Genomic DNA, 18,800 nt, shown 5'->3' with positions numbered 1-18,800 from the left:
GAAAGAGTGATTTGTACCCTCATGTTCATTGCAGCACAATTTACAATAACTAAGATATGAAACCAACCCAGATGTCCATCACCTGTTGATTGGATAAAGAAATTATGGTATATTTATACACAATGGAATACTACTCAGCTGTAAAAAAAAATGAAATCCTGTCTTAAATGAAATCCTGTCTTTTGCACAAGATGGATGCAACTTTAAACCATTATACTTAGTGAAATAAGCCAGTTGCAAAAAGATAGAGATTACATATTTTCCCTGATCTTAACTAATAGAGTGCCTGAAATGCAATGTATTGGAGTGAAATAGACATTTTGAGATTCAATGATTATTTACAGCCATTGTATCTTCTGTTGAGGAACAGTGATTTTTTGTTTTTTCTTCATACTATTTGTTGAACTCAGTGTATGATTAACTATATGAACATTAAGTAAACTGAAAATAGATCTTTGTAAAAATTAAGAGTGGAAATGGATAAGGGGAGGGTTGCGGGTTGGAGGGACGTTATGGGGGGAAGCCATCGTAATCAATATTCTGTACTTTGGAAATTTATATTCATTAAATAAAAGTAAAAAAAGAGTGGAAATGTGAGAGGGAGGAGAAACAAGGGTTGGAACATGGACAAGAGGGAAGTTAGGGGGCAAAAGTGTCACTATATAACTTAAAATTTTAAAAAAGTTTAAAAAAATGGACTTTGGGGTCAAAATGTTAGTTTAAATTCTATTTCTTCTAGTCTGAGTTACATTCAGCAAGTGACTTACCTTAACTGAGCCAGCCTTTATATTAATATTGCAGTGGGATCTTGTGGGATGTCACAAGATAATAAGAGTAAAACCAATACAAAAGAGCCCAAGACACATGAACAATCGGCAAATGGGTGCCTGGAGCCTATCACACACATTCCCCATGTACTTGCTACACTCTGCTGGATTCCTACAAAGTCTCTTCCAATTCCTAAGCTACCTCTTCTCCCTCCTTCATGGATATCCTCTCTCCTTTGTCTCTGGAATTCCCTTCTCTTTGTCCTGTTTCTGGGTCTCTTTTCCTCCTTCTAAAACCTGCTTTCCATTCTTCTTAGTTGGTGAGAGTCTGTCTCTTCTATGCTTTTGTTATTCTGCTCTTCCCTCTTAAGAAGCTAAGGACTCAGAAAGGCATTTTGTACCAATATACCCATGGTCTTTTCAATATCCAATGCAATTCAAAATATCCTACCTTTAGATCATAAGGAAACAGGCACCTTCATGGTTCCCAAAATGACCACTTTTCTCAATCTCATCCGAACACAGAAAGCTGTGTTAATTCCCACAGAAAGCCCTTACTGTGGATGAATACAAGAGGTCCTTTAGAAACTACAAATGTGCAGACTTTGGAAATATACTAGACCGCTATGCTCTGCTCTGAGCCACAGACAGAAACATGTGAGTAAAATTCACATGAAGCTATGCACGCCTAATAGGTGATTCCAAGCACAGCACCTCTTGTGTGGGGGTGAGGATGGAAGTCAATCTCAGCCCACACATGCAGCTACTATTTAGTTACAAAGTCATCAGGTGGTTGAGCTGTGACCCCACTGCATCAGAAAAAATGACATTTTCCTGACAACATGGTCTTAACAGAACTTAGTCTTTTTTTTTTATTAAACAACACAAATCAGAGACAGAAATGGCTTAAACTTCTTAATGCCTTGTAGAATCAATCAGAACCAGGCTTGAAATTGCAAAATATCAATATCACTTTGTGAAGTACAGCTGTCTCTTTCACATGTAAATGCAGTATGTTTCTGGTGGCATCTTGAGTTTCTTAGAGGCAGGACTTTCCCACTGATATGGTCTGTTAACACAGCAACAGTCTCTGCTGGGGGGGGGGGGCAGGGGGAGCATTCTGCTAATTGCTACTTGAGTCTCAGCAGAGAGAAGGAAATTCTTTCCACGTGAAAAAATGGAACCTGTTTCATGCATGGAATCTGTTCAGCCATTTTGCTCAGCTGTACCATCAATGATGAAGTTTTGCTGGTTTCCAAAATAACCAGGCAATTCAACAGAAGGGTAGGATTTTGAAACATTGTCTCCATCTTTTCTGCATAGTTATAGATATCTTCTCTTAATATGGACTCGCTAGTAGTTGGTGGGGTCTTCTGGGGACTCTATTCTGTCTACCCCATTGGCTCAGGTCCAGTCAAGCTTGATATTGGTATATTATCAGGTATTGTCATTACTCCTTCATTCAAGCCTCTGCTTTGAGGGGCCATCCCAAAATAAGAATCCATGTCATCTCTCTAATCGCTCATTTATTGAACAAACATTTGAAAACTTGTTATAAGTATGTGCCTGGCCCTGCGCTGATGGCTAGGGTGCAGAGATGAATACACTGGACATCCTCAAAGTAAGAGATACATGAGGGATTTTAGAAAAGTTCATAGAAAATGTATACTACAAAAAAAAAAAAAAAAACAACTACCCATGATTTAATTTTTTTTTTTCCTTCCATTAGTGACTCGGAGGGCAAATTGGAAATAGGGGCACTTAGTTTATGATTTAACAAGAGGTAACAAATTGTTCCTCAAGGCACTAGTTCTCAAAATGTGGTCCCTGGATCATCAGCATCAACTGAGAACTTGTTAGGAAAACAGATTCTCACACCCCATCTATATTAGTTTGCTTGTGCCACTACAATAAAACACCACACACTGGGTGGCTTGAACAAACATTTATTTTCTCACAGTTGTAGAGTCTAGGAATCTAAGGTCAAGAGAGCCACAGTGTGTGTTTTTTCTGAGGCCTCTTTCCTGGGCTTGTAGATGGTTGTCCCTCAGTTTGTATGTGTCTCTTTGTATCCTAACCTCCTCTTTTTATAAAGACATCCAGGGTTGGGTTATGGTTCACCCCAAATGTCTTATTTTAACTTAATTACTTCTAAAGACCCTACCTCCAAATACAGTTACATTCTGAGGTATCAAGAGTTAGGGTTTCAACATACGAATTACAGGAGAGACATGAGTCAGTCTACAATAGTGTCCCAGATTACTTGAAAAAGAAACTAGGTTAGGGATGCTGAAGAAGGGGCTATGAATAGGTCTCATAAACTACATTGATAATTTTGTTAAACTAAAGTTTGAGAGCCACTGCTATATGCAAACAGAGCATTAGAAATTTCTCATTAGCACAATAAGACATACCACATGAGCTTTACAAAGACCATGTAGTCTCAACACGGATTCACAGACAGGTGAGAACTAGAGGTAAAGGGATCACAGATCAGGCTTTTGCAGTGACCCAAATAAGAAATGATGAGGAAATGAAGAAAGTCACCCATCTACATTCTCCAGGTCTCTTTCAAGTAGGCAAGTTACAGAAGGAAAAAACAATCAGTTGAGATCTCTGGTCTCAGGATTAACTGATGAACACACAGCTCACTGATTACTTCACTACCATCAGGCCACCCTACTATACCTCTACTCTCCCAGGTTTATTTTTCCCAAGGATACTTGATTCTGGTAATAGTATTTATCACATATTATACCTTGGTTACACTCTCCTTTCACTGCAATGTGAACTTCTTAAAGATAGGGTCTCATCTGTCCTTTTCTTCCCTGAGCCTTTAATGACAAAACAAAACAAAACAAAAAAAAAAACTACTATAAGAAGGAATTAAGGCAGGAACAATGGAAAATGAGAAGGCACATTGAAGAAATAAATTCTTAGGGGAGAATAGGAAGAATTCTAGGGCTATTCCTGGATTGTTACCTAGGAGACTGCCCCCATTTAAAATGGAAAATATGGGAAAAGAGCTATCTGAGGTAGGGGAAAGGTAGAGGGGCAGCTATTCTGGCCACACAGCCTGCTGGGTCAAAGAGAATAGTGGAACACAGAGCAAGTTCTGCTAGGAGGGTAGGAGTTCCTCTGGTCCCTGAGGAAGGCAAAGAAGAATAAAGCCAAGTGCAAACAAGGACATGTGAAGTCAGCCCCCATTTGAGTTCAAGCCTAGCTTCTGCAGAAGTACAGGCATAGCTGACCAACAGCATCCCAAATTTCAAGTTCTGATTTTTTAACCCACAAATTCACTGTTTAGCTCATTCAGAATATATGACCAGAAAGAGGCAGTGCAGGATGGTGGTTAATAGGTCAAGTTTACATTCAGACTGAAAAAGTGTGAATACCAGTTCTGCCATTTTCAGTAATGACACTATGGGTAAGTTACCTGAACTTTCTGTATCTCAGTTTACCAATTTACAAGATAAATTCTAATGAGACATTCTCTTAGTGAAGGAAGAAGCACATCTAGTGAGAGGAATAATCATTTCATCTTGTTGAGAAAGGTCTGGAATAGCCAATGGTGAACAGAGAGTAGAACTGTTGACACCGAGACCCAGATTCCAACTGGAAAGAATAACTATGCAGCAATAAGGCCAGTTATTAGGGTTATGCTTTCCATTTTCTATACTGTTAGGCAACAAATAGAGAAAGTCAACTATGGGACTAATCTGGGGTAGGGAATCCTTTGATAGTTAATGGAGCTAAAATTCCAGAGAACATGGGAATACAAGGTTCCAGAACAAGTTCAAAAGTCAGGTAAATCTGGGTATGAGGGTATTTCAGAAAGGTTGTAGGAGAATGGAATCAAAAGCATGAATTACTTTACTTCCAAAGAATTTTTGAAGTCCATGCAGTTTTCACATTAGGCATTTTCCCCCTTTAATATAAAAATTTCCCATCAAAAAATTTTTTTGCACAAAATAAGCTTGTACTTTTATTCAATTTTTACATAGTCTTATGTAAGTACCCCACATGTCTCAGTACAATTTCACAATTTCAGTTACTTACATATTTAATCATGGCTTTCTCAAGTCTATCCTATTTCTAGGTAACTAACTTTAAATCTACCATTTTTACTTAGTCTTATTCTAGGTATAGCAAATATGAAATTATTCTTTTCTAATTTTTAGTCAATAAATACACATTTTTACTTGCTCATTCATGTAAAACATAGAATCCTCCTACTCATTATGTGTTAAGAAAAACAAAAAATTATTTTTAAGAACTTGAGCTTTGGGGTCAGCATTGTGGCACAGTGGGTTAATCCAGCATCCCTTATGAGAGCAGTTTCTTCTAAGGAGATTGGTACCTACTGACAGAACTTGAGGTCACCCATCTCATGGAGACATTCTCCACGTTTGTCACATGTGCCTTACTTGATCTTGCTGCTTGTTTTAGTCTGACATCCTAGCACCATGCAACTCTTCCTATTTGGTTAGACAGAATACATCCATATCAAATTCTGACAGTTCAGAAAGTCTTATTACATACACTCTACCAAAACAATCCTCCTCACAACACACTGGCCAAGCTACACTGTACATAGCGATTGCTATCTTTGTATCCACATTCTCCAGCACTAGTTCTTTTAACTTTTATATATTTTTATTTGAAATGTGGGGGGACACGGCAAGACAGAGATCATCCATCTGCTAGTTCACTTCCCAAATGCCTGCAACAGCCAAGGCTGGATGGACCAGACTGAAGCCAGGAGCCAGGAACTCTATCCAGGAAGTCTCCCACATGGGTGTCAGGGACCCAACTACTTGAGACATCATCTGTTGTCTCTCCTTGTGTGCATTAGCAAGAAGCTGCATCTGAAGCAGAAGCAGAAATTAAACCAAGGCACTCTGGTATGGGATGTGGGCATCCCAACTGGTATCATAGCCACTGAACCAAATGCAACCCCCCCCACACACACACACAATTTCTAAGGCAAAACAATTTTGTTGGTTTCTTCTGTTATGTTAGGTTACAATGTGTAATTAGGTAGCTGCCAGATTTTTCTTCTTCCTCCTCTGCCTCTCCCTCCCCCTCTTCTTTTTTGAAAGACAGAGTTCCTATCTGCTGATTCACTCCCTAAATTATCATAGTGAAAGGATGGAGATGACCAAAGTGGAGATACAGGAACTTAATCGAGGTCTTGCATGTGGGCAGCAGGAACCCAATACTTGAGCCATCACTGCTGCCTCTTGGGTCCACAGTGACGGGAAGCTAGAATCAGCAGCAAAGCTGTGAATTGAACCCAGGCACTCTGATGTGGGACACAGATGTCTTAACCACAAGACCAAAGGCTCACCCTGTACCTTCTAGGAGGAACATTTGTCCTTTTATAACAGATGAGATATCAGGGAGCTATTTGAATGTGAGTATATCCCTGGGGAAAGAGGTTGCTCTGTGAATACATGAGGTACCCTTTTCTGCCTTTTAGACACTTGCCAATGCATATAAAAATACAAAAACATACATATACCAATTTCCACCCTGACGGTTTCAATGCTGTTTCATTCTCACCATCTTTTCAAGCATCCATCTGTCATTTGCAGTAACAACCAGATCCTGGTGTGGAGTAGCTCAACAAATACCTTCTGAGTAGATCAAACTTGAAATTAGCTTCAGTCCATTTGAAAGATCTATTTTCTCTACTTAATTAACTGTTTTCCATTTATCCAGGAAAAACCAAATCCATTTTTCAAAACTAACTTTTCTGAGAAAATTTAAAGCCTTAGTCCAGCAGTGGGGGGCGGGGGGAGGTTGAGTAGATGGGCAGTGACACCTTTCCTTCTCTGACTTACATTGTTCCCCTCATTTGAGGAGACTGTAGATTCACAAGCTTTGGTTCATTAATTCGATCAAATGGCAGATGTGTGGCAGATGTTCATCCCCCTTGCTCAGGTGGGAGTTGAGGCACAGAGTGAGGATCCAGATTGTAGGCCTTCAGCCCTTGGCACTGGACCCACATACATCTTTTACTTCTAATGCACCATTTTAGGGTGACTGGGTCAGGGATCAGAGGGTATATAGGAACTCTGTACTTTCTGCTCAGGTTTTGCTGTAGACCCAAATCTACCCAAAATAAACAATTTATTCACTTCTAAAAACAATAGTCACTCCTTTGGTAATGAAGATGTATAGAAGTTTTGTTTTATACCTTCAAGTCTACAAATGCTAACATAATGATGGCACTCCCAGTTCGAGTGCAACATGGTAACTCTTTCACCCTCTTTTCAGTCACCCTCAGTATCTTATCTCATGACTCCACCAACCCTGAATACAGAAAGGACCCATCTTCAGAGTCATCATGAGCAGCAGGTACTTTGCTCATTGTGCTGATCTGTTACATCCCTTAAGTGCTAACTAAGTACTCAAGAAGCAGGAATCAACACCTTCAAATGGCAGATAATGGCCCAAGTGCAGTGTATCTTCCCAGGACGATGAAACTAAAATAGTGTCTTTTGGTGAACTAGACCTTCTCACTGTCTCTTAACTGCCATAAGCCATAATGCTTTCCCCTAGCCAAAAGCGAAACACACACACACGCACAAACCCACAAAACTAGAATTTGAACCCACATATTTCTATTTCCAAGTTCATATTTTCCCTCCAGATCTCTCTATGGATGGGATTTGTTAGGACTGAAACTGACTCTTTATGAACTGTAGTGACTTCTGTGTACCTGTAATATTGCTGGTACACAGTTATTTTTTCCATATTAGAATCATTAAATTTATTATAATTACTTAGTTTTCTCAGCTTTATTTTATCCTATTTCTAAAAGGTGAAGAAATAGATTATTTCATAACAAATAGATTTTTAAAAGCTGTACCAAGTGCAGCATTGTTTTGCCATGTGGCCTCTTGGGATGAATATATTATAAAGACAGAGAACTACGTTCTCCACCATATGGGATGTTAGTCACTTTTGGCTGCTCCTCTACATCCTTGGAAACAAGCCAGTATCATTGTCTCCCATGCTATGAGACCTGTGAGAGGCTGCATTGCCAGAGCTAATGAGGAGTTTGTGCTCAAAGGAGAAAAAGTCATTACTTGGTACCCCAAGAAGTCATCATCAAAATCATGAAGAGAAATCATCATTACTCAGTCTTTAGACATTAGGTCTACGGTTCTTTACCAAGTAAAATTTCTGATATTTGTTTATGCCAGAAATATTTAAACCAAATGATTTTGGGGTTTAGGTTGGAAGAGAAATGCTCATTTGAGCATATCTGCATTACACACTGTGCTAGGCCCAGTATCCACTTTTAATACTTACAGCAATCTCAGTAGCGATGGCATATGCTTTATGACCAGACAATCTTGCATCTGAATTCCAGACCTGCCTTGCACTAGACAGGTGACCTCTGCTTAGTTACTTCACTCTGTTCCTGGATTTCCTCATTTGCAAAATGGAAGTTGTCACAGGAAACCAGACGTTTAAAGAAGAACTAACTCCAATTCTTCTCAAACTATTCAGAACAATCGAAGAAGAGGGAGTCCTCCCAAATTCTTTCTATGAAGCCAGCATCACCTTAATTCCTAAGCCGGAAAAAGATGCAGCACTGAAAGAGAATTACAGACCAATATCCCTGATGAACATAGATGCAAAAATCCTCAATAAAATTCTCGCCAATAGAATGCAACAACACATCAGAAAGATCATCCACCCAGACCAAGTGGGATTCATCCCTGGTATGCAGGGATGGTTTAATGTGCGCAAGACAATCAATGTGATACACCACATTAATAGACTGCAGAAGAAAAACCATATGATTATCTCAATAGATGCAGAGAAAGCATTTGATAAAATACAACACCCGTTCATGATGAAAACTCTAAGCAAACTGGGTTTGGAAGGAACATTCCTCAATACAATCAAAACAATCTATGAAAAACCCACAGCCAACATCCTATTGAATGGGGAAAAGTTGGAAGCATTTCCACTGAGATCTGGAACCAGACAGGGATGCCCACTCTCACCACTGCTATTCAATATAGTTCTGGAGGTTCTAGCCAGAGCTATTAGGCAAGAAAAAGAAATTAAAGGGATACAAATTGGGAAGGAAGAGCTCAAACTATCCCTCTTTGCAGATGACATGATTCTTTATTTAGAGGACCCAAAGAACTCTACTAAGAGACTATTGGAACTCATAGAAGAGTTTGGCAAAGTAGCAGGGTATAAAATCAATGCACAAAAATCAACAGCCTTTGTATACACAGACAATGCCATGGCTGAGGAAGAACTTCTAAGATCAATCCCATTCATAATAGCTACAAAAACAATCAAATACCTTGGAATAAACTTAACCAAAGACATTAAAGATCTCTACGATGAAAATTACAAAACCTTAAAGAAAGAAATAGAAGAGGATACCAAGAAATGGAAAAATCTTCCATGCTCATGGATCGGAAGAATCAATATCATCAAAATGTCCATTCTCCCAAAAGCAATTTACAGATTCAATGCAATACCAATCAAGATACCGAAGACCTTCTTCTCAGATCTGGAAAAAATGGTGCTGAAATTTATATGGAGGCACAAGAGACCTCGAATAGCTAAAGCAATCTTGTACAACAAAAACAAAGCCGGAGGCATCACAATACCAGATTTCAGGACATACTACAGGGCAGTTGTAATTAAAACAGCATGGTACTGGTACAGAAACAGATGGATAGACCAATGGAACAGAATTGAAACACCAGAAATCAACCCAAACATCTACAGCCAACTTATATTTGATCAAGGATCTAAAACTAATTCCTGGAGCAAGGACAGTCTATTCAATAAATGGTGCTGGGAAAATTGGATTTCCACGTGCAGAATCATGAAGCAAGACCCCTACCTTACACCTTACACAAAAATCCACTCCACATGGATTAAAGACCTAAATCTACGACCTGACACCATCAAGTTACTAGAGAACATTGGAGAAACCCTTCAAGATATTGGCACAGGCAAAGAATTTCTGGAAAAGACCCGGGAGGCACAGGCAGTCAAAGCCAAAATCAACTATTGGGATTGCATCAAATTGAGAAGTTTCTGTACTGCAAAAGAAACAGTGAGGAGAGTGAAAAGACAACCGACAGAATGGGAAAAAATATTTGCAAACTATGCAACAGATAAAGGGTTAATAACCAGAATCTACAAAGAGATCAAGAAACTCCACAAAAACAAAACCAACAACCCACTTAAGAGATGGGCCAAGGACCTCAATAGACATTTTTCAAAAGAGGAAATCCAAATGGCCAACAGGCACATGAAAAAATGTTCAAGGTCATTAGCAATCAGGGAAATGCAAATCAAAACCACAATGAGGTTTCACCTCACCCCGGTTAGAATGGCTCACATGCAGAAATCTACCAACAACAGATGCTGGCGAGGATGTGGGGAAAAAGGGACACTAACCCACTGTTGGTGGGAATGCAAACTGGTCAAGCCACTATGGAAGTCAGTCTGGAGATTCCTCAGAAACCTGAAGATAACCCTACCGTTCGACCCAGCCATCCCACTCCTTGGAATTTACCCAAGGGAATTTAAATTGGCAAACAAAAAAGAGGTCTGCACCCTAATGTTTATTGCAGCTCAATTCACAATAGCTAAGACCTGGAACCAACCTAAATGCCCATCAACGATAGACTGGATAAAGAAATTATGGGATATGTACTCTTTAGAATACTATACCGCAGTAAGAAACAACGAAATCCAGTCATTTGCATTCATTAATTCTTTACATTCACGACCTGTTTGTGCCAGGTGCTGCTCGAGGCTTTGGGGAGACAACAGTGAATGAAACAGAGCCTCTTACTGTGGCTTTTAACATCCAGAAAAGCAATTATGAATTTTAACAACCCGGCATGTTCAAAGGTAGGAATACTAGCCTCTGTTTACAAATAAGGAAATTGAGGCAGAGGAATTCATGTCGCCAAGAAATATCAGTCGCAGGAACCCTGATAGGCATTGATTGATATCCTTTCATGACACCAGTTATACTGGTCATGGACAAGATGACAGAGTTGTCTTAATGTCTGCATATTCATAACCTAATTATGCATATGCATGAGGGTGGTAGTGATAATTCACACATACAGTCTAATTTATTCTACCTCTGGGCTGTGGGTGGCCATGTGCAGCAAGAAAGCTTGTGATTTACAGTCAGGGGATCTGGATTTCAATCCTAATCCTGCCACTTATTTGATACCACGTACCACCTGTGAGTAACTTGATTTCTTCAATCTGTTCATCTACACTGTGATGGTAGCTGTGCACTCAAGGATATTTGGAGCACTGAATGAGGTATGTACAACTCTTAGCACACTATAGGAAGGAATGCTGTGACTATTTCAGAGGCAGAAACTTTTCTCTTCTGGAATTTAAGCCTCCAGTAATTTTCTAGAAGTTACCCATATTAAAAATTGTACCACTGCTCTTTCAGGTATTTTGTTGATCAGAACCCCCATGACTGCCATGTATGGCATGAAGACTATGACTGCAGAGGGGCATCCAAGAGGCAAAAAATCCGAGCCAACTCTACTTACCACGCTGTGTGCCCCAGCCCAAGACTGGCTCTATCCAGAGAAACAGGAGTCTTTTTTTTATAATTTGCCCAAAGGCCGAGTATGGTCTAGCAGTGTCCATGATTATATGTTGTATTCTTTCATTTTGCTTTCTTCGATCTACTTCTGTCCCCAGTGACTTATTGTTCCTCCAACATTTTATCCCTTCTGGTATCCACATGTGAAATCATGGTCAATTAGCGCAGGTGGTGTGGTACAGTGGCAAGCACTTCGCCCTGGGAATCAGAGCTTGGTTCTAAGCCAGCGCTCCCAACAATGAAATGGCCTGTTTAGGACTGGGTGTTCCCACATGAGGGCTGCTGAAGGCTTTTTTTGAGGGAGGAAGGGAGTGGTTATAAACTAACATTTGCTTTTTTCACTTTAGGAAATGCAGATAGAAAACAGAAAGGCAACAACACAGAACCAGAAACACCACTATGGGGTAGAATTTACCCCGTCTATGTTCTTTTTGTTCCGATTCCACATGGTGACGCAGTTGCAAGTCCACTAGGCAGGGGAGCAGGGCTGATAGGGTGGGCCTAATACCAGCTCTGGCACTCATCAGTGTGGGCCACCTGGCGGAGCAGTTCCTAAATTCAAATGAGGAAAGGTGGGAGTTGAGCCTCACATGTCACTCTTTCTGGGTCCTTTGTTCCCTTCTGTGCTGTACCCAGCCTTAGTTCTCACTTTTTGCCCACAGATACTCTGAGGAATCCCAGGGTTTATCAGGGAGCTGCTGCTTCCATTCATAAGTGGTACAGCCCCACCACCTCCCATGTGCTCTCACTGTTCTGAGAATCCTTTCCTACTACCTCCCAAACTCTTAGTCATTTACCAAGCTCTCCACGAGTCATTCCTAGCTGCTCTGGTCAATTGAAACGGATCTCTCAGTCTTCTCTTCTTACAGACAACATATCACTTAGCACTTGGACTGCATTATCTTACTTTGTCTTCAAATTATTTTTTATGACTTTGGCTTGTCTCTAACTGGAAAGAGAATTAATACATAGTTCTTCCACTGGTTCACTCCCCAAATGGCTGCAACGGCCGGAGCTGTGCCGATCCGAAGCCAGGAGCCAGGAGCTTCTTCCCGGTCTCTCACGTGGGTGCAGGGGCCCAAGGACTTGGGCCATCTTCTACTGCTTTCCCAGGCCATAGCAGAGAGCTGGATTGGAAGCGGAGCAACCAGGACTAGAACCGGCGTCCATATGGGATGCCGGTGCTGCAGGTGGAGGATTAACCTATTGCGCCAAGGCACTGGCCCCGAAGATTCTTTAACTCTTGGTATTCTCTATGGTGCATAAACAAGCAGTCATTGAAGCTTAATACACAGAGATGTAGACAATTGGGTTTGAGGACCAGTAGAAAACTATTAGTAGATTCCGACTTCATCTTTCTATAGAAAGAAACTCAGACACAGTTCCTAGAATGCCAAGCCTAAACTTGAGTTGAGTTAGCTATTTATCACCTATGGTTTCCTTGACTGTCCTTGAATATTAGGAATTCAACTATCTGAATGCTTTTAGTGGGCGAGCTCTAAGTTTCCAGTGTCCGAGTGTCTTATCTGTATCTCACTTCATTTTCACAACTACCAAACAGGTATCATTGATGTCGTTTTGTGGACAGGGAAAACGAAGCACAGAAATGTTAAACATCTTGCCCAAAACTCACAAAGTAGTAATACGGGAGCTGGGGCTCGAACCCAGATTTTTAAAATTCAGAACCTGGGTTAACTTTGCTCTAGTTCCTTTTCCCTAGATGGCTAAATTCAAGAGTAGTCACACAATAAAGTCATCCTTCTTCAGCCTGGAACTTTCATATTTTTCAAACTGACAGCATTGAACAGTGCTATTTACTCTTTATTTAGTGCTCACTCTGAGCAGGCACTACACTAAGCATTTGCATATGTCACATCCTTTAGTCTTCAAAAGCCTAAAACTAGTCCTCTAAATATGCATATTAGATACAACTCTTATTCCTCTTTTTTTACACATAAAGTAATTGGATCTTGAGCTAAATAATTTATCCAATGGCAAAATGCTTTAGATGGCAAATTGAGGATTCAATTTTAGATCCATCTGATACTGAAGGCCAAAATCAACCTGTTTGTTTTCCTGCTGTCTCATATTATGATAAATTATAGTGCTTAGATGATTTAATTACAGCAAATTTTCTTTTATAATGGCCATGAAAATTAGAGGGAAATAATTAAATCTATGTTCTCCCCAGCAATTGAACACTACACTTATTAAAAGGAAAATTATATTAGAGGATAGATTTCAAAAGCTTGTGTGATAGAAAGGGACAACCATGTGCAGTAAAGAGTTCAGGAATGGATCAAAGTGGGTAATGACAGGGGAAATTCTATATAGGAAAAAACAAAGAATTCATGTTATTCTTAGGACTGTTACTCAAGCTCATCTTTCTGGAAGTTTCCTGATTGGAGCATGGTTCCCTCGGGATTTCTATCAGCATTAAACACTAGTTCAGCTGAACAGTTTTGTAGCATGATTGAATCTAACTGGTGGCCAAATTCCACATGAGAGAACACAAACCATCAACCCTGCTTAATCATTCAAGACACAGGAAAGTTCCAGAGACTGAAGAGAAGGGACTATAAAACCCACCTAAGTACTAGAATACCCAAGTACATTCTTTTTTTCTTCCCCTTCTTCTTAAGACTTGATTTTTTAGGCCGGCGTCACAGCTCACTTGGCTAATCCTCTGCCTGCAGTGCCGGCACCCCGAATTCTGTCCCAGTTGCTCCTCTTCCAGTCCAGCTCTCTGCTGTGGCCCGGGAGTCCAGTGGAGGATGGCCCAAGTGCTTGGGCCCTGCACCCGCATGGGAGACCAGGAGGAAGTACCTGGCTCCAGATCGGCACAGCGTGCCGGCCGTAGCGGCCACTTAGGGGTTGAACCAACAGAAAAAGGAAGACCTTCCTCTGTCTCTCACTGTCTAACTCTGCCTGTCAAAAAAAAAAAAAAAAAAAAAAAAAAAAAAAAAAAGATTTGATTTAAGAAAAAAAAAAGCAACTTTAACTTCACAGAAAAACTGGGAGGCAGGTAGAGACTTCCCATACATCCCATGCTTTCCTCCCTTGAATCTCCTCCCCCATGATCAATATGCCCACCAGTGTGGTGTATTTGTACAATTGATGACCTACACTGATAGTCACCCAAAGTCCACAGTTTATATTAGGGCTCACTCTGAGAGATGCACATTACAGGGGTTTAGATAGACAATGACATGTGTTCATCATATAGTGTCATGCAGAGCTTTTCCAGTGCCCTAAAAATCCTCTGTGCTCCACCTATTTACCCCTTCCCCTGCCCCTAACTCCTGGCATCCACTGATCTTACTGTGTTGATAGTTTTACCTCTTCCTAATATCATGGAGTTGCAATCATATGATATATAGCTTCTTCGAGGTGGCTTTTGCCACTTAGTAATACACATTTAAGCTTTTCTCCAAGTCTAGCCAAGGCTTGAAAGCTCATTTCTTTTTAGTTGAATAACATTCCATTGTCTAGGTGTACTATTGTTTATCCATTCACCTACTGAAGAATGGCTGGGCTGTTATCCAGTTTTGGATAACAGCTTTGGCCCAGTTCTGGCCATTGCAGCCATTTGGGGAGTGAACCAGCAGAGGGAAGACATTTTTTCTCTTTCTCTCTCACCACTCCTCCCCCTTTCTACTTCTCTGTAACTCTGCCTTTCAAATAAATAAATAAATCTTTAGAAAAAAAATCAAAAAAATGCAAGTTCTGGCAAACCTGCCACGTCCGAGCTGCTGCTGCTGCTGCTGCTGCTGCTGCTGCTGTCTGAAAGATCGGCCTCAGAGCTGGCCCAGGACACTCCTCCTTAGAAGAGTCTTCCGTGTTTGGACTCCCTCTGGCCTGCTTCCTGCCCCAGTTGGCCCCTTTAACCTGATCGCCCCACAAAAGACACAGCTGGGACCAAGGAACTTGGGATTGCTTAGGAATTAGGGGTTTAGTTCTGGGCACCTGCTTTCACTACTTTTAAACAAAAAAAATTGCTTTCACCCCCTCCTGCATTTAGAAATTTTCAAATGTGGCAAGAATTCTCCTCTTAAAATAATTATTAATGGGAGGTAATCTCACTTCACACACACACACACACACACAAACATAATTATTCTAGAATCAGCTTACTAGGGTATTATCATAGGTAATTTTTAAAACACGCATAATTTCTAAAAATAACATGATTGATTCTTTATTTAGGGGACCCAAAGAACTCTACCAAGAGACTATTGGAACTCATAGAAGAGTTTGGCAAAGTAGCAGGGTATAAAATCAATGCACAAAAATCAACAGCCTTTGTATACACAGACAATGCCATGGCTGAGGAAGAACTTCTAAGATCAATCCCATTCACAATAGCTACAAAAACAATCAAATACCTTGGAATAAACTTAACCAAGGACGTTAAAGATCTCTACGATGAAAATTACAAAACCTTAAAGAAAGAAATAGAAGAGGATACCAAGAAATGGAAAAATCTTCCATGCTCATGGATTGGAAGAATCAATATCATCAAAATGTCCATTCTCCCAAAAGCAATTTACAGATTCAATGCAATACCAATCAAGATACCAAAGACCTTCTTCTCAGATCTGGAAAAATTGGTGCTGAAATTTATATGGAGGCACAAGAGACCTCGAATAGCTAAAGCAATCTTGTACAACAAAAACAAAGCCGGAGGCATCACAATACCAGATTTCAGGACATACTACAGGGCAGTTGTAATTAAAACAGCATGGTACTGGTACAGAAACAGAAGGATAGACCAATGGAACAGAATTGAAATACCAGAAATCAACCCAAACATCTACAGCCAACTTATATTTGATCAAGGATCTAAAACTAATTCCTTGAGCAAGGACAGTCTATTCAATAAATGGTGCTGGGAAAATTGGATTTCCACGTGCAGAATCATGAAGCAAGACCCCTACCTTACACCTTACACAAAAATCCACTCAACATGGATTAAAGACCTAAATCTACGACCTGACACCATCAAGTTACTAGAGAACATTGGAGAAACCCTTCAAGATATTGGCACAGGCAAAGAGTTTCTGGAAAAGACCCGGGAGGCACAGGCAGTCAAAGCCAAAATTAACTATTGGGATTGCATCAAATTGAGAAGTTTCTGTACTGCAAAAGAAACAGTCAGGAGAGTGAAGAGACAACCGTCAGAATGGGAAAAAATATTTGCAAACTATGCAACAGATAAAGGGTTAATAACCAGAATCTACAAAGAGATCAAGAAACTCCACAAAAACAAAACCAACAACCCAATTAAGAGATGGGCCAAGGACCTCAATAGACATTTTTCAAAAGAGGAAATCCAAATGGCCAACAGGCACATGAAAAAATGTTCAAGGTCATTAGCAATCAGAGAAATGCAAATCAAAACCACAATGAGGTTCCACCTCACCCCGGTTAGAATGGCTCACATTCAGAAATCTACCAACAACAGATGCTGGCGAGGATGTGGGGAAAAAGGGACACTAACCCACTGTTGGTGGGAATGCAAACTGGTCAAGCCACTATGGAAATCAGTCTGGAGATTCCTCAGAAACCTGAAGATAACCCTACCGTTCGACCCAGCCATCCCACTCCTTGGAATTTACCCAAAGGAATTTAAATTGGCAAACAAAAAAGCAGTCTGCAGCCTAATGTTTATTGCAGCACAATTCACAATAGCTAAGACCTGGAACCAACCTAAATGCCCATCAACGGTAGACTGGATAAAGAAATTATGGGATATGTACTCTTTAGAATACTATACTGCAGTAAGAAACAATGAAATCCAGTCATTTGCAACAAAATGGAGGAATCTGGAACACATCATGCTGAGTGAAATAAGCCAGTCCCAAAGGGACAAATACCATATGTTCTCCCTGATCGGTGACAACTGACTGAACACCAAAAAGGAAACTTGTTGAAGTGAAAGGGACACTATGGGAAACGGTGACTTGATCAGCATAGCCCTGACTGTTAATGAACAACTTAATACATTATCCCTCTTAGTAGTTTTTTTGTCTGTTCTACTTAATATGACTGATTTAATTCTGTAATTAATACACAGTTATTCTTAAGTGTTCAAATTTAACTGAAATGTGATCCCTGTTAAACATAAGAGTAGGAATAAGAGAGGGAAGAGACATATAATTTGGGACATGCTCAAGCTGACTTGCCCCAAATGGTAGAGTTAGAAACATACCAGGGGACTCCAATTTAATCCCATCAAGGTGGCATGTACCAATGCTATCTCACTAGTCCAAGTGATCAATTTCAGTTCGCAATTGATCATAATGAAAGGACTAAGAGTCAAAGGGAGCACATAAGCAAGTCTAGTACCTGCTAACACTAACCGATAGAATAAATAAAGGGGAGAGTGATCCAACATGGGAAGTGAGATACTCAGCAGACTCATAGAATGGCAGATGCCCTAAATAGCACTCTGGCCTCAGAATCAGCCCTAAAGGCATTCAGATCTGGCTGAAAAGCCCATGAGAGTATTTCAGGCATGGAAAGCCAAGACACTCTGGCAAAAGATCTCTGTGAGTGAGATCTCAGTGGAAATAACAGGTCTTCAAAGAAGGAGGTACCTTTCTCTGAAGGGAGGAGAGAACCTCCACTTTGACTATGACCTTGTCTAAACAAGATAAGAGTCGGAGAAATCAAGGGGCTTCCATAGCCTTGGAAACTCATGACTGGAGCATAGGGAGATTACTGATGCCATAGACAGGAGTGTCAATTGGTAAAGTCAACAACAGGAGTCACTGTGCACTTACCCCTCATGTAGGATCTCTGTCCTTAATGTGCTGTGCATTGAGATTTAATGCTATAACGAGTACTCAAATAATATATTTCACTTTGTGTTTCTATGGGGGTGCAAACTGTTGAAATCTTTACTTAATGCATACTAAACTGATCCTCTGTAAAAAAAAAAAAAAAAAAGAAAAGAAAAGAAACTATCAACTCCCAACTTGACTCTCACTGGGATTAAACATGACAATAGGTCTGATCTGATTTCATCATCATTAAAAAAAATCATCTATTATTTTTCACTTTATGTTTCTGTGTGGGAGCAAACTGTTGAAATCCTTACTTAATGTATACTAAGCTGATCTTCTGTATATTAAGATAATCGAAAATGAATCTTGATGTGAATGGAAGGGGAGAGGGAGTGGGAAAGGGGAGGGTTGTGGGTGGGAGGGACGGTATGGGGGGGAAGCCATAGTAATCCATTATTCGTACTTTGGAAACGTATATTCATTAAATAAAAGTTAAAAAAAAAACACGCATAATTTCTAAAAATAATATTAGAGTCAGGGTTATCACATGTTTATTCACCATTAAGTTGGCCTTATCCAGAATAAGAAAGAGAGGAGACCTTACAC

General features: G+C 40.1%; 1 protein-coding gene across 4 annotated transcripts in view; it reads right to left on the bottom strand.

The window, feature by feature from the left end:
• PLPPR1 (phospholipid phosphatase related 1) overlaps positions 1-18,800 on the bottom strand; it is a 347,574-nt gene that overhangs the window by 206,203 nt on the left and 122,571 nt on the right. Inside the window, exon 1 of one of the 4 annotated variants that reach the window (XM_051856161.2) lies at positions 1,219-1,722. The exons of the other annotated variants lie outside the window; for them this stretch is intronic. The gene's annotated coding sequence lies outside the window, so the exon portion shown is untranslated. Of the gene's footprint in view, positions 1-1,218; positions 1,723-18,800 lie in introns of those variants that run through there. 4 annotated transcript variants of the gene reach the window in all.

This window comes from Oryctolagus cuniculus, chromosome 1 (genome assembly GCF_964237555.1).
Source record: "Oryctolagus cuniculus chromosome 1, mOryCun1.1, whole genome shotgun sequence".
In the NCBI taxonomy this organism is placed as follows: domain Eukaryota; kingdom Metazoa; phylum Chordata; class Mammalia; order Lagomorpha; family Leporidae; genus Oryctolagus; species Oryctolagus cuniculus.
This window is presented reverse-complemented; position numbering and strand designations above follow the sequence as displayed.